Source organism: Vombatus ursinus, unplaced genomic scaffold (genome assembly GCF_900497805.2).
Source record: "Vombatus ursinus unplaced genomic scaffold, bare-nosed wombat genome assembly UNPS02014802.1, whole genome shotgun sequence".
NCBI classification, from domain to species: Eukaryota; Metazoa; Chordata; class Mammalia; order Diprotodontia; family Vombatidae; genus Vombatus; species Vombatus ursinus.
The window spans coordinates 13,681,389-13,694,295 of record NW_020954580.1 but is presented as its reverse complement, the minus strand read 5'-3'; the positions used below and the strand labels follow the sequence as shown (position 1 = coordinate 13,694,295).

General features: G+C 36.8%; 1 protein-coding gene across 1 annotated transcript in view; it reads right to left on the bottom strand.

Moving 5' to 3' along the window:
• Positions 1-12,907, bottom strand: part of ERBB4 (erb-b2 receptor tyrosine kinase 4) — an 833,670-nt gene that overhangs the window by 170,963 nt on the left and 649,800 nt on the right. The window lies entirely within an intron of this gene.

Genomic DNA, 12,907 nt, shown 5'->3' with positions numbered 1-12,907 from the left:
AACAAGATTTATTTATCTGAGAAATTATTTTTAAGCCTATTCTGGCCCAAATTATGCAGCTTTGCTGTAATCAGATGTAGGAAATGAAAATGTTGAGCTTTTTGTCCAGTAGTATAAAAAGTATTCTAAACGCCTATTTTCTTGAATCAGGCCCCCCTCCTTTTGTAAAAGGTTTCCTTGGAAATGACAGCTTGGGGTTTCATAATGCCTACTTTCTTTTCTGTTACCATAACTTTCAGTAAAAAATATGGAAAGGATAGGTGAAGAAGCAGGCTTCATTAAAGAACTTTTCTCTGATGGTTAAGTAAATGTAGTTTCCAAATATGCCATTAAAAATCAATTCAACATTGAAAGCCCTTTAGGGGACTTTAAAATCTATACTTTTAACCCCAAAAGTAAAGCCAGAATTATGTTAAAGGTCTTATTAGGATACATGAAGGGAAGAAAAAAAAAGTCAAGATTGAATATTCTTTCATATTTGATTAAACTACTATCAGCCAAAATGCACAGATCCCAGGCAATTTTGTCCCTATTTTTTTTCTTTAATCATACTCAACTGACACTTAAATTATGTTCCACTGTGTATTTTGAGATACATATTAGAATATAGGCTGCATCCATGAAACTATTATAAATATTTAATTAATTTAATTGTAATTTAGTTCCTTTCTATCAGGTACTAATCAAAACATTCCCTTCATTATAGGTGGGGCAGTGGATAGAGCTCCAGGCCTAGAGTCAGGAGAACCTGTGTTCAAATGTGGCCTCAGACACTAACTAGCTGTGTGACCTTGGGCAAGTTACTTAACCCTTTTTGCTTCAGCTTCTTCATCTGTAAAATAAGCTGGAAAAGGAAATGGCAAACCCCTCCAGTATCTTTGGTAAGAAAAAGCCAGAAGTGGTCACGAAGAGTCAGACGAGACTGATGGCCTAAACAACAACAGGCCTACTATTTAGAACATACTTCATCCCTACTTAGTAAACTCCAATGGCTCCCTATTACCTCCATGATCCAATTTAAAATCCTCTGAAATTTCAAGCTCTTTGTCCCCTACCTATCTTTCTCATTTTCTGATACACTCTTCCCCTTCGTGTACACAATGACCCCATGCCATTATATTATTCTTCACAAATAGCACGCCATTTCTCAAATAGCAGACCATGTCTTTTCAATGGCATGTCTTTTCTATGAATGGGAAGCTCTATTTCCTCACTTCTGCTTCAATTTCCCTGGGTCCTTTCAAGATTCAACTTCAGTCCCAACTTATGTAGGAGGCCTTTCCTGCCCCCCCCCCCAATTACCCTCCTTTTACTTTGCATCTGTCTTATACCTGGTTATTTACATGTCATCTTCCCATTAGCATATGAGCTCTTAGAGGGCAGGGAATTTTTTTTTTCTTGCCTTTCTTATACCCCCAGTACTTAGGACAATGTCAATTACACAGTAAGTATTCTATAAACACGTTTGTAGATAGACTTTAAGGAGAAAAAAAGATGTATTATTTTTCCAATAATTTGCTATTAATAAAAATAAAATGTAGCAAAAGCAAGGGATAACTGGTAGATTTACTCCATTGTTTTTCATGGTATACACACACACACACACATACACACACATATACATAGTGTGTATATGTATATATGTGTGTGTTTGTATGTTGATAACTATTTCTATAGCACTGATTTCCTTTGTAATCCTATGTATTTTATGACATGCATTTAAAAACTCTTTTTTTTTCCTGAGAAAGGAACCTTAGGATTCAACAGAATGCCAAGGGGATCCATGACACAAAAGAGGATAAAAACCCCCTGTACTTAAAGGAAAGTTCTCAACATTCCAGAAGGCCCGCTTTTGGTGGATTTATGGTATGACGTAAATAAGAGTCATATAGATGGGCAGGAAATGTGAAATGTTTGTCTCTGTAATCCCTGCAAGTAGCATAAGCCTGGCACAAAGTGGGTGCTTTATAAAACTCAGTGATTGCTTGACAGCTCTATTTAGTCTTGACTGTCTCCTTACATGGAACCATCCTCTCTATGGATTAGTTCGATGTCTTCTTTGTTTATCTGCCTGCTCTGAACATAACTGAAAGTTTCATTTTTGTCATCTTTCTCATTGTTCCCAAGACTCAGCTCATCCTGGCCTTGATCATCACTTTGCCCCTCATTTGTCTCTTTTATACATGCATATTCTGAACTGAAGTAATGGTAGGTTTGATACTTAGTAAACATCAAAACCACTTAATAAGAGAAGTCATTTTTTTTTATAAATTTCATGTTATTGGAAAAAAATAAGCAGTGCTCTCACCTACATTTACTTCTATCATTTCCCTTTCCCAACTTTTCTCATTTAAAAAAAATAGTGATCTCACATGTAGAGAAGTACAATTATAAATGTGAATCATAGGGCAATGCAATAGGATTTCCTAAATTTTGGCTACATGTTTATGTTAAATATAAATTTGGGGTATAAGAATTTCTAGAAGCTATCTGGATTAAAATAGCCTAATTAAATTAATCTTAGATAGTGTGCTACAGGGCAAGGTACATTGGTGAGAGAAGTCAAACATCCTGTCTGAGATAAAGACATACATTAGTATTGTAATCAATACACTCCTAGCTCTAGTGAGGATGCTGAATTTTGAGGTTATAGAGGCAATATGATAGGTACTTTCCTCAACAGATTAGATCATAGGATCATATTACTAGACATAGAAGGTGCCTCGGAAGCCATTCGATTAATCCCCCTCATTTTAAAGATGACAAAACTGTGACCCTGTTGATCCTGTCGAGGAAATTATCTGAAGTCACACTGTTAGTAAGGGCCAGAGGTGAGATCTGAATCCAGGCCACTTGACTTCAGAACCAGTTCTCTTTTCACCATGCTATCATAACTCCCTGTGTACCCCCAGCTCTAGGCTTTGGGTTAGAGTACCTAAATACAGATGGATAATTTTCAAGTTTATTTTAGATCCAGTAATTTACTGAAAACCCTAATCACCTTATTTGAAATACGTAATTCACAGAGCAATTGAAGGTATTTTATAGTTTTTCCTGATGTAGGATCCCATGCTCTCTGATCAAAAGGTGCCTTGGTCTTTCATACAGTTATCTATACAATCCAAAAAGTAAAAGGTTTTTATCATCTACTACCAGGAAATAAGGAAAAAAAAGCAGATTTAAAATGATAATCAAACCAAAAGGGAATAAAAATAAGACTTCTTTATCCTGATACACATTTACTCTTCCTGATTTCTTTTAGACTCAGGGTACATGTGACTATCTGTCCCTATTTTTAGGGTGACTTAACAGTATTAATAAGCAAAATTTTAAACACCTCAAGGGAGGCCTTTCCTCCTCCCTATCAGTTCTGCCTATACCAAGCTTACCTTGTATCTACTCTATATTTATCTTGGATACACCTATTCATACACATCCTCTATGAGAATATAAGCTCCTTGAGGGCAGAGACTGCTTTTTCTTTTTTCTTTGCACAGTGGCTGGCATATAGGAAACATTTAATAAATGCTTTATGATTGATTAAGGATGAAACAAACAAAAAAAAGTAGAAGCAAAAACATTTCTCCTCATTTCATCAATTGATGCTTAAGCCATTGCTTTCAAATGCTGAGCGTTAGATATGAAAATAAGTGCTGAACTTACATGTCCAGCGTGTGCAACAGAAATCATCATTAATACAGTGCCAATGAAGTAACTGGATTAGTGAAAAATCAGGCAGTAGATCTAAGGAGAAATTGAACAAGTTCTCCCTTCTACTTCTTTTTAATTAAATGTTCACAGAAATGGTCGTTTCTGTGGGCTATCTCTGAATATGTCTACAGGCTGGTGCTTAGTTCTCTGAGCAGAGTGATATGGTTAGTAACGGCAGGAAGGAGGCAAGGGAGAGGAGATGACATGTGGTCTGGGAATCATTCCTGCCAGTGAACTGTTGTCTATTCCTTGCCTTTGCACCTAACCACCTATTTTCAGTTGTCATCCCAGAAAGCCAGGTATCGTTCAAGATTGACTTATCCCAGGGCAAAAAGTAAATGAACTAAGGCTAGGACAGAAGGCAGTGCCCCTATCAGAACCCAAACCTTATTCCTGGGGCTCTCTGAGGATTTGGGCTTTCATCTTGACCCCTCTAGATCTAATTACCTACTGATGTAAATCAGCAGTAAATGTTAAAGGAATTAAAAGATAGAAGTTATGGTATAATGAAAGAGAACTGGACCTGGAGCCAGAAAGATCTGGATTCACATCCCACCTCTGATATTTGCCATTTGTGTGACTATGGGGAAGGTAAGTTTCTTCACCTTTCTTAACATTAGTTTCCTTGTTGATAAAATGAGAAGGTTGAACTAGGTGGATTCTAAGGTCCTGTCTAGTTCCATATCCATGATCCTATTTTTTTGTTGGCTGTGATGATTAGGGAATGCAACAAACCAACTCTCCTAAAATCATGCATCCAATTCTCCACACCACTTTCCTTCCTGGCCTCCCTTATTCCTCTCCTAAAAAAATAAAAAATGAGAAGGAGATCAGGCCCTTTACCAGAGAGCCTTTTCTACCAACTCTGACCCTGAAGGCTACACTCTGCAGATAAAGACTCTTCAGCAATGCATTAAGTATACCTAATGTTTGTGTCAATTCCTTCAGATCTTGATATCAAAGATTCCTGCAGTGATAGACCCTGACTCAAAGAGGTCAGAGATTCTCCTATTATAATTGGTTTAAGTTTAGAAAGTCATTGTGATAATAGTGATATTTGAAATACATTGTTTGATTTTGTAGTTGTAATGATAGGATTTCAATATGGAGTTACGTAGGCCAAGTGGAACTAATGCCCATGAACATGTAAGGAGTTACAGATAGCTTGTACTTTTCCACTGTCCTGAACTTCCGTCAAACAGTCAGGGTCTGGATTGGATGAGGCTACAAAACCCAATTCTGAGATCCTCCACTACCAACTTAAAACCGCACCCAATTTCTGATCTTAGTTAAGAAACTCCCTTACCCGAGTCTGGTATAGATCAAGAAGTGACCTGGTGAGTTTCTCTACATTTGGGCCTCATTAGCAATGCCTCCTCCCACTGCTGGCATCAATTATTTGATCTCAATTAGGCCCATCTTTAAGGTATAAAACTTCCTTGCTCTAACTCCATTTTGAACATGTGTATTCCTGAGAATTTTTTTTCTAGGCAACTGGGGTTAAGTGACTTGCCCAGGGTCACACAGCTAGTAAGTGTCAAGTGTTTGGTCTGAGGCCAGATTTGAACTCAGGTCCTCCTGACTTCAGGGCCAGTGCCACCTAGCTGTCCCTATTCCTGAGATTTTTGTCATGGTCCACATCACAATCACAAGAGTGACCCTGGGTCTCTATTGCCACAGTGTTTGTGTACGTATGTGTGCATGTGTGTGTGTGCTTTGTTTTGTGAACTTGTTGTGCTACATAACAATAAAGCTCATGTTTGTACTTGCTTCCCAAGACAAACCAACTTAAAACATGACTTCTTTATTTGGTCTCCCAGCTCAGCTTAGAAGATTTGCAGGAAGTTGGTATTTGGGAAGTGTTAATACAAAAAAATTCAAAAGACCCAAGAGGTGGTCATTGAAACAAAGCCACTAATACTCTTTGAATCCTGCTAATTACCCCTAGTGAGGAACAGTGGAATAAAATGAAAACTGTAGACCCTGGATCAGTCAGAATGAGTGCATATGGCAAATCGATTTCTAAGGTAGCATGTTGGTCTAACATTCTATAATTCTGTGGTTGTATAAGCATCTCACATGCCTTTAACTTGCCTTGAAGCTTGCTAACTACAGACTTTCTGATACCATCTTAATTCAGTCAACTCTGAGTGATCTAACCAGGCTACTATATCTACTCCTGAATAGTGTATCCCAATATGGTTTCCTGGCTCTGATTTATCCTGCCCATTGGGATCTCCCTTCATCCATTGTTGCAGATAACAACCTCCTCTATGACCTTAGTAAGATGGCCTTCAATAGTTGCTATGAGGGCAAATTTTATTGCTCTTAAGTTATCCTAGGGATGACCATCTCCAAATGATAGAATTAAGTATTTATATGGACAAAAAAATTATTTAAAAGAAAAATATAGCCATTCCAGGAGGGAATGACTTACTTTTTCTTTCTTTAGTAAGACAGCATGGAGTAGTGGATAGGGCATTGGACTTGGAGTCAGGATGACACAGGCACAAATCCCACCTCTAACACTAGCTGTGTAACCCTAGTCATTGCTTAACCCCTCTCTGGGTCTAAGTTTCTTATCTATAAAATGATGAATTTGGAGTAAAATGACTTCCAAGGTTCTTTCTTGGTCTAATTTTTTTTTCTAAGATCCTCAAAACTTCAGCATAGTTGAAATAATCATCAGCCAGGTTTTGTTCAAAGTTTGCAAAGTATGCCAAGCTTCATATCCTTTACAAAGGATGTCTGGTTGGTTGATTGTAATTGACTAGTCAGTCTCAAAATCCAGTCTGGATGATGACAGAGCTGGCAGCCACCCTTCCATTCACCAAGCTAACCAGTCATCACCTCTATCTCTCTCTACCTCCAAGTCAAAGCTTTTATGGACTATGTTATCAGTGTGGTAGAGTCTCTGGACCCCTCAAAATAATCTTTATTGCTTACATTCATGACACAATGGAATGCTTAATTTCAGCTAAAGATTGAATGTTATTAAAGTTGTCATTTTTCCCATCCAAATTTATGGGTCCTCTAAAATCTTTTTGGGTGTCTATGGACCCCAGGTTACTAATCTCTGCTCTGGACACCTACAATGGGGCATGAGGTATTAAAAGGGAATTGAAACACATCCCCCAATTTAATAATTTTTCTCAGTGACTACTGTAGTGGCAGCAGCCTATCTTCACTCCTTGATGATGACTAACATTATCAATATAACTTTCTTCTTCTCCTTTCCCCCATTCTTGGCCTATTCCTTATCCCCTTCTCCAAACAATATTCAAAGAAGTTCTTCCTCTTGTAAACTCAGTCAACTAACATTGATTAGGCACCTATTATGTGTTAGGAACTATGCTAAACACTGGGGACACAGAGAAAGGCAAAAACACAATTTCTTCTCTCAAGAAGCTCACAGGCTAATGGGAGGAAAAGGCAAGCAAACTATGTACCAACAAGATATATAGGAGACAAACTAGAAGTTTCAGAGAGATAACACTCAGGATTGGGAAAGACTTCCGAAGGAGAGTGTGACTTTAGCTGAAACTTTCTTTAAGGACGTGAGAGAAGCCGAGAAGCTGAGAAGCAGAGATGAGAAGGGAGAGGGTTTCTAGCATGGACCACAGTCAGTGAAAATACCCAGAGTTGGGAGATGGAGTATCTTCTTTGAGGAGGAGCAGGGAGGCACTGGCCTCTAGATTACAGAGTATGGGGAGGGGGGAGTAAAAGCTGGGCTAGTGCAAGTTTGTCCAAGCAATGGGTACCGAAAGCAGTCAAGCTTCACTGGAAAATGTTTCTACAATTCTAATTCTGATAAATGCACTGAGTCTTTCAACTGCTGAGCCAGTGGCAGTTTAATTAGGTGATTCCAGATTAGGACACATTTTCTTCAGTTAGGCAACCAGACTCAGATGTGCACACCTGGGGCTCTTGGGGAGAATGGGAATTGGGGGTAGAAGTCCAAGAACTCACAGCTCTCACTGACTTTGTCGATATGACCTCACGTAACATCTTGTGTTTCATTGGTGGATGTTACTTTTAAACTACTTGGACATTTTTTTTTTTCAGATTACAGAGAATATGGCATTAGTTTTTAGGTATATCAATGACTCAGACTTAGAAGTTTAGGTGTCAGTGATCTGTGAGTTATGTTCAACTTGCCCCCTCCTACAGCCACTACTATGCTAAAGTCACAATTTTTAAAGGGAGGATGTCCACTTCTTGGACCAACAACTGAACTTATTATCATTATAGCAAAGATACGGGAGAGGTTTGCCATTTCCTTCCCTAGCTCATTTTTTTACAGATGAGGAAACTGTGACAAACAGGGTTAAGCGACTTGCCCAGGGTCACATAGCTAGTAAGTGTCTGAGGCCGAACTTGAACCCAGGAAGATAGGTCTTCCTGACCCCATACACAGCACCACTGTACTACCTAGATGCTCCAGGTCTTATATGTGTGTATTTATATGTATATATATATATATATACACATACATATATTCATATATATATATATAAATGTGTGCATATGTAAAGATATGTATATGAATTTACATACAAATGTATACTTATATATAAATACATAAACAAATAGGTATATATAACTATGCAACATTATTACATTATTTATATTTATGAATATATTTATATATAACATAATATTATTTATGAAATATTAACATTATATTAATAAATATACAAGTTTTAAATAACAATATATTAAATGTATAAATATATTTTATATATTCTATATACATACATATGAATATATATTATACACATACACACATAGATATATCAATAATGCATAAAATAATATCCTCATCTTCCTGACTCCAAGGTCTACACCGTGAAGTCTATCCATTGAATCCCTGTACTGATATAAGTTGAAGGTCTTTTGTTTTCTTGAAAAAAGGCACATTGAACTTTTAGCCCTAATATTCATGAGGAAAAAGGGGAATACTCATATTTGAAAGATTTCAAGGAAATCTTTGCTAAGCACTCTACAAAAATGACTTCTTTCTATCCTCAAAAAAATTAAAAAATAACCCTGGGAGGTAGGTGGAGCTATTGTTTCCCCATTTTAGTTTAATTGCATTTTAATTTTCAGTTCCAAATTCTCTCCCTGCCTCCACCCTCTCTCACACCATTGAGAAGGCAAGCAATATGGTATCTCAGGGGCAGCAAAGTGGCCCAGTGGATAGAGCTCCAACCTTGGAGTCAGGAGGACCTGAGTTCAAATCTGGCTTCAGATACTTGACACTAGCTATGTGACCCTGGTTAAGTCACTTAACCTTAACTGCCTCACCAAAAAGGAAAAAAAAAGAAATATGATATCTCATATACATAATGAAGTCATACAAAACATTTCCACATGAGTTATAATCTGGAAAGATCTGGCAATTGATTAGATATATGAGGTGAAGAAAACTGAGGGAATGACAAATTGAGGAATCTGGTCATACTGATGTCTGATACCTGAGTGACCCACAAGCATAGTGGTGTCTTCAACAATAATAGAGACCATAGGAAGATGGGTAGGATTGGGGGAGTAGGGAAAAAATAATGAGACCTATGATGAGGACTGTAAACAATCTGTTCATGTTCATTCTTTGTTATACTACACAACTAAAAGTAAAAAGGGAGGAAGGGATAAGTGGGTTCTCATTGACTAACACTCCAAATTTTTCAACCTACTCACTATAAGAATCCTGCTTTAGCCAGAGATGTTTTGGTGCATCAAAGTGTGGGAATGCTGAAGAATTGTGTTAGCAACAATTTTATTCAAATCTGCTGTGGGTACCCCTGATTATTTTATATATACACACACACACACATATACATATATATATATATGGAGTGGTATGGCATTTCCTTCTCCAGTTTGTTTTACAGATGATGAAAATGGGACAAACAGTGTTAGATGACTTGCCCAGCCTCACCCAGCTAATAAGTGTCTTTGGTCAAATTTCTTCCTCATTCAAGCACCCTTCTATCCATGGTCTCACCAAGCTCTGCAATAATTCGCATTTTACAGATAACGAAGTTGAAGCAGAGGATAAGTAACTGGCTTGCCTAGGGTCATATAGTTACCAAAAGCCTGAGTTAGAATTTGAACTCAAATCCAGAGCTGTTATCTTATCTCAGGCACCAGACTGCCTAGCTAATAATGGGCTGAAGGGATGGTGGAGTTGTGTTGGAGGCAGCCCACAATAGGGGCTTAGAGAGGGTAGAATGAGACCAGTCTTCCTACCTACACAAACTTTAGGACTGAGGTTCTAAGCCTTTAGAGACTGTCCTCTGGCAGTTTGGTGAAACTTACAGACCCCTTCTCAGGATAATGTTTTTAAATACATAAAGTCAATCAATCAATCAATATTTATTAAGCACCTATTATGTTCTGGGCACTGTGCTAAGGGCATATAGAATTACAAAATAAACCAATTATATTGAAATAGTTGTTGAAACAAACAAACAAAAAAATAGTTTCCAACCCCCACATTAAGAATACTTGTTGAACTACTGGTGGAGTTGTGAACTGATCCAACCATTTTGGAGAACAATTTGGAACTATTCCCAAAGGACAATAAAAATGTGCATACCTGTTGACCCTGTAATACCACTACTAGATTTGTATCTCGAAAAGATCAGAGAAAAAGGAAAAAAAGATCTATAGGTATAAAAATATGTTAGTTCTTTTTGTGGTGGCAAAAATAATTGGAAATTGAAGGTATGCCCATCAATTACAGAATGGTTTAACAAGGCATGGCATATGCTTGTGATGGAACACTATTGTGCTATAGGAAATAATGAGCAGAATGGTATCAGAAAAATCTGGGAAGATTTATATGAAAGGATGCAAAGTGAAATGAGCAGAACCAGGAGAACCTTGTACACAATATATAATATTGTAATGATAATCAAATGTGAAAGATTCAGCTACTCTGATCAATATAATGGTCTTAGACAATTCCAAAGGACTTAGGATGAAAAATGATCACCTCCAGAAAGAGAACTGAAAAAGTCTTAGCAGAGATTGAAGTATATTTTTTCACTTTCTTTTTTTTTCTTTTCTCTTCCTTCTTTTTTTTTTGCAACATAGTTAGTATGGAAATGTATTTTGCATGATTTCATATATATATATAATTGATATCACATTGCTTGCCTTCTCAATGGGTGGGGGAGAGACAGGAGGGAGGGAGAGAATTCAGAATTCAAGAAGTTTTTTAAATGAATGTTAAAAATAAACTACTTATTTTTTTTAAGAATACCTACTTAGAATCACACTATTGCCCAGTAAAGGTACATGACCTCTACTTGGGAAAACACTTTTTATGCCATCACATGAATACTAATGAAACCTACAAGCAACACTAGAATTTATCCCTCATTCTTACTCCATGACCAACACATTTACTTTTCCAGTTATTTGTTTCCTTGATTTTGAAATTCTTTGCAGGTCTGCTTTGCAGACTGACTTGTGACTTTTGGTAGCCAAGTAACACATCTATTGGTCCACACTATCCTGTGTCCTTGCCCCTACTTACAGGAAAGATAAGAATTGTGCATTTAAAGACAGTTAAAATCAGTAGTAGTGGAGGTGGCATTATGTGTGTGGATTACAGTTTCAATTCCTTTTTATAATTCTCTCTTGCTTATAATCCAATTTCATTTAGACTCAGTGCCAATTTCACAAAACCTTATTATATGAATATTTTTTAAATCTCAATCTAAATACTAAATGAGGAAAAAAATCATATAAAAAAAGTCCAGGCATGCTAACTATATTCTCCTTTTAAGCCTAGTTATTTAGTATTTTTGTTTGTTTGCTTATTTTCAAATCTAAACATGCTGGTTTATATCAGGAGCAAGTGGTTTTTAATGTTGCATTTTATAAAGGCATTTGAAATATGTGGGTGTCCCCCAAAGTATGTAGCTTTTGTTTTCTGCAATCATAACTTTAAAAACCTCACTGTTTTGAATGATGATCATAAAAATTGCTTTGGGCTGAAATTCAGTATTCCAAGTCTCTGTCCACAGAAATTTTTACAGCTAAGTTATAAACCTAAAAATATGAGTTTATAATGGAAATGTTGTAGGTGGCGCTGCTGTAATATCTTGAATCTGATTTAAGAAAGGTTTTCAATAACGCTTTCCCAAGCCAGTCTTAGAAGATTGCCAAAAAAAAAAAGAAAGAAAGAAAGGAAGGAGGGAAAAAAAATGTAATGGGTTTCCACTACTTCTGTTTGATGGAAATTTTGTGGCCAGACATCTCAAGGTACCTGTGAATAAAATTACAATAAAATTTCATGAAAGCACCAGCATAGAATGATTATTACCTATAATAAGAGGCAGTGTGGTGCAATGGCATTATATATTAGAGATTTGGGTTCAAATCCTATTTCAGATACTTGTCAATTGTGTAACCATAGATGTGTTACTTTAACTCAAGAGCTTCAGTTTCCTTATCTGTAAAATGGGTATAATACTTCTTACATAACATATTTCACAGAGTTGTTGTATGGAACATGTTTTGTCAACCATAAAGCACTATATAAATGTGAGTTAAATCCTACTTAAATTAATGTTCCTACCTCTACTCCTCCAAGACATTCTGATATACAAAAGTCATTCTATGGACAAGGCAGTTTAAAAAGTATATGCATTCTTGGGAGTGGTGGTGGTAACCTGTTGCTGCATAAGCCCATGCTAATTCAATTGGTGCTCTCCATGTCTCATTTAAAAACCAGTAGAAGGAGATGGAAGAATTACTGACTTGTAGTAGTGATTATCTCTCTTCTCAAACCGTGTTCTGAGAAACACATGGTCCATATGTGCATTTCCATCTCTCCCACCAAGACACCTATACAACTAAGACACCTGCACAAGCCATACTCTTTATCTTGATAGCTTCTGTACTTACTAAAATTGCCTTGTAATTCTGTAATCCAATGGGGATGGGGGATGGGAAATTGGCCCAGGGGAAGATTTAGTTTGAAGTTAATGTAGAATGATATCCTGCTTTCCCATAGGGCATTTAAGATTGGAAAGTAAACTTAAAGTTTTATTTCTCCTCCAGTTATTTCCACTGTCATTTTCTTATTCACAAAATAATTACTATCTGATATGTAGAAAGAGAATGTTCAATCCTTTGGCCAAATTAAACAGTCCTTATCCAAAATAGTCCACGTCAGTAC